We start from the raw sequence: 4,192 nt of genomic DNA, 5'->3' as shown, positions 1-4,192 counted from the left end.
ATGGATTCGAAAAGATTAATGCATGTATCGTAAAGGTCGAAAACATACTTCCTCCCATTTGGAAAAGCCTCATTTCGAAGAAGAGACACTATGGGAGTATCCTATCACTCAGGAACAACCAGTCAGAGTACTTACTCGGGCTTACGCTCATTCCCTCTCTCAGCTCCCCATCTTTCACTCTTTACATCCGACAACTAAAATAAAGCCAAGGATCTGTCCCATAAACGAAGAGACCTCTACAGCCCCGTCCCTTGAAGATATTGTGCTAGAGTCCTTGCAAAGTATCGACACTCGGGAAGAAATTCCTGAGGATCCACTCTCTGAAGGTAATCCCTGGCCCGATTTGGGAAATCCTAATAAATAATGCCTTGAAGAAACCTTCAACCAGAACCTCCCCATCCATAATATGGCTAATGTTCCTCTTGCAGGTGGGAATCAGCTTCAACCGGGTGGGCACCAACTCCCACCTCCTCCGGGAGCACTCCCTCCATGGCTCACTCAGGATACCATAGCGGCACCTGGGCAGTAGCATCCCTTACGCATGAATGTAGAAAGAGTACTGCCTAAATTTGACCCTGAGCGGGGAGACATCGCTGATAACCATATTCCCTCTTTCTTCCTGGTCGTGCGCATGTTGGGGGTGGCCGATGAAGATATAGTATGTAACCTATTCCCTTTTACTCTGACTGGTGCAGCCTCCACATGGTACTTTAGCTTGAGAACAGGATCGATCACCTTATGGGCTGCCTTTCAACAGGCATTTTTAGACAAGTATGGCGATGACAAAACACCTGCGGCCTTAGTTTTAGAACTATCCCGTTTGAAAATGGAAACCAAAGAAAAGGTAAAGGATTTTAACATTCGGTTCAACACTTTGTTCAATAGAATCTTGGCTAACGCTAGACCTACTGAGGAGGTGCTATGGAATTCTACATCACTGCTCTCCTTGTCCCTATTGTGATGTGGGTCAAAAGAAGTAACACACAAACCTTACAGGGTGCTATCGATGAAGCGGTAAAATTCGAGAATGAAATGATCAGTCTCACAACATGCCATCATACAACCGGAGAAAAGAAATCCTATCAAGCATCCAAGAAGAATAATGGGAGTGATAACAAAGGGGTTGAAATCAAAGAAAAGGATACCACAGATGTGGAAGGTTTGCATCCGATCATTAAGAAGTTGACAAACATAGTCATCGATATGAAAAGGAATTCGGGAGAGAGTACAAGTGGGAATGGAAGAGATTATAACAACATAAAATCTTTCAAACCTTTCTATCATAAGAAGACAAAAGGTGGTCATGGTCAGCTTGCACTGCTTGCTCCACCCAATGAAGGGAATTTAAATATGGAAGAGCTGGCTCTTATCGGATCGCTCCTTAACAATGAAGAACCTATAGTGGAGCTGGAGCCAGAACAAGAAAATGAGGAAGAATACCAAGTAGAAGAGCCCTTGGACGAAGAATCTCAAATCAATGTACTATGGGATTTCTATACAAATGAGAATGATGACGACGAAGGAGATAGTGCGGCAGAAATCCACACTAATGAAATCCACACACAAAGTAAGGGGCCACTTGCGGGCATGATGAAGCCTATAGACCAGACAAAGAAAGATGTTCGCCCTTTGAAGGCATCCGCTCCCAAAGTTCCTGTTGAGAAGGGTAGACCTAGTGGTGATTCCAAGAGTACTCCAGTTGTGAACTGTCCACAGAAAGATAATACATCTCCGACTGCAACGAAGGCGACTCAAAATGGTAAACTCCCACCTAAGAATGGAAAAACAGGTATGTTTACTCTGCCCTACCCTGTTTATAACATTGATTACAATATTGTGGATGATCTTAAGAAATCCCGAGCTAATATCACATACTTTGATTTGCTAAAATTAACGCAGCAAAGAGATCTGCTCTTGAAAGCTATGAATGAACGGAATTTCAAATCTCCCACCAATCCAAGTAGTCAAACCAAAACTTCGGTGTCCAGACCCGTTAGTACCTCCAGTACATCCCAAAAATCACCAACCATGGAATCCACTCTGTCAAAAATGAATCAAACCCCCCAAGATGTCAGTGCAGCCATGACAGGAAGGAAATCAAAATCCATGACTCCACCTTTCCTTATCACATTTGAAATCTTCAACATGAACGTACACAATTTCTTGGTAGATTCAGGTGCCTCATCCACTGTTATGCCTTATGCTGTTGCTAAAAGACTTCGCGCGATACTCGAGAAAACTAGAACTCGAATTATGCAATTGGACAGAACAAATGTGAAAGTAATTGGGGAATTGAAAGATGTGTTGGTTCAGATGGCTACCAAACCACAGTACAGAAAAGTCATTGACATAGTGGTAGTCGACATACCCAAGGCTTATGGAATGTTGCTTAGTAGGGATTGGTCAACAAAACTCAATGGATATTTCTCAACTGATTGGTCCCATCTCTTGCTGCCTCAGAAGGGAAAGGTGATATGCTGAGGGTTGATCGAGAAAGATACATGAAGTATGTGGTGAAGAAACTAAATGGCCCCAATGACCTTGTAAGGTTTACCAACTCTATCCTTGGGAATTATAGTTCCGACGTTTGTGCCACAAAAACCTGTTTTGGAGAATTCCATGCAGAGACAGTTGAAGAAACCGTGAGAAACACACAATTGGAAGCTCTCCCCTGCAATCCAATTGATGAATTATCCTGTATTATAGTAGATGATAGGACTAATTTCGTAGAAAGTAGTTCAATTGATATAACATTAGATTCTATATTTTGGACACTCTATTTTGATGGCTCTAATTGCCTTGAAGGTGCAGGTGCTGGGAGCATTCTCATTGACCCGCAAGGGAACCAACATCTGATGGCCAACCAGTTGGAGTTCGCGTGCACCAAAAACACGGCAGAATATGAAGGCTTGCTGCAGGGCCTATAAAAGGCCATTGATATGAAGGTGAAAAATCTCAAAGTTTTTGGTGACTCACATATAATTGTAGAGTAGGTAAGGAAAAGGATACATTGCAATTCACCACACCTGGTGAGATACCAACACGAGGTATGAAGCTTAATTGACAATTTTGATTCTTTTAATATCACATACATACCTCGAGGGCAAAATCAAGATGTTGATCTGATGGCTAGTATGGCTTCAAAACTTTTGCCTGATCTTAGATTAAACAAGAATAAATATTATGTTGAATTTATTTTCAGACCATCCGTGCCTGATAACATCTCAAATTGGCAGGTGTTCGAAGAGGACGAGCAAATCCTTGAGTTCCTGCACTGCGAGAAGACGTTAAAAAATGCAATCATTGATGAAAAAGAGCATGACAGGTTTATGAGTGAGAGGGAAGATGAGGAAAAGGATCAGTCCAATATAATTCCCAAGTCAGTTGTCAAGATGGAGAACTTGTATGACCTGTATGATAAATTCAAGAAGCCGACTAACTGCAAAATGCATAGCTCATCCATGAAGTATGAATCGGTCAACCTTGGAACCAAAGAAGACCCAAAAATTGTTAATTTGGGCTTAGGATTCTCTCCACAAGAAAGGGTTGCATTTGTTAAGCTGTTTAAATAGTACAAGGATGTCTTTGCATGGACTTATGGCGACTTAAAAACCTTTTATACTAGCGTTATGTAGCATGTGATTCCATTGGAGAAGGATGTTAGGCCACACCAACAAAATCTTCGCAAGATACATCCAAGCCTGGAACCGTTGGTGAAGAAAGAGTTAAAGAAAATGTTGGATGCCAAAATCATTTTTCTTGTTAGGCACACCCGTTGGGTAGCCAATCTCGTTCCAGTAAGAAAGAAAAATGGAGACATCAGGTTATGTATCGATTTTAGAAACTTGAACAAAGCATCGCAGAAAGATAACTATCATGTCCCCTCTATGGAACACATTCTTCAGTGTGTTTCTGGGTCTGAAATTTTGTCCCTATTGGATGGTTTTTCGAGATATAATGAAGTGTTGGTGGCGAATGGAGATTAGCTCAAGACAGCCTTCAACACTAAATGGGGCACTTACGCATATCGTAAAATGCCTTTTGGACTTATTAATGCTAGCGCCACATTTCAGAGAGCTATGGACATAAATTTTCGAGGGTTGATTAACAGATCAGTAGTGGTTTACATGGATGACATTACTGTGTATTAATATCACAAAAGGGATCATATCTATCACCTGAAACATATTTT

The sequence above is a fragment of the Pinus tabuliformis genome, chromosome 6, assembly GCF_031772625.1.
Source record: "Pinus tabuliformis cultivar Carrire ecotype Pingquan chromosome 6, CPIR1, whole genome shotgun sequence".
NCBI lineage: Eukaryota > Viridiplantae > Streptophyta > Pinopsida > Pinales > Pinaceae > Pinus > Pinus tabuliformis.
The sequence above is the reverse complement of the archived record's forward strand: the minus strand, read 5'-3'. Positions refer to the sequence as shown.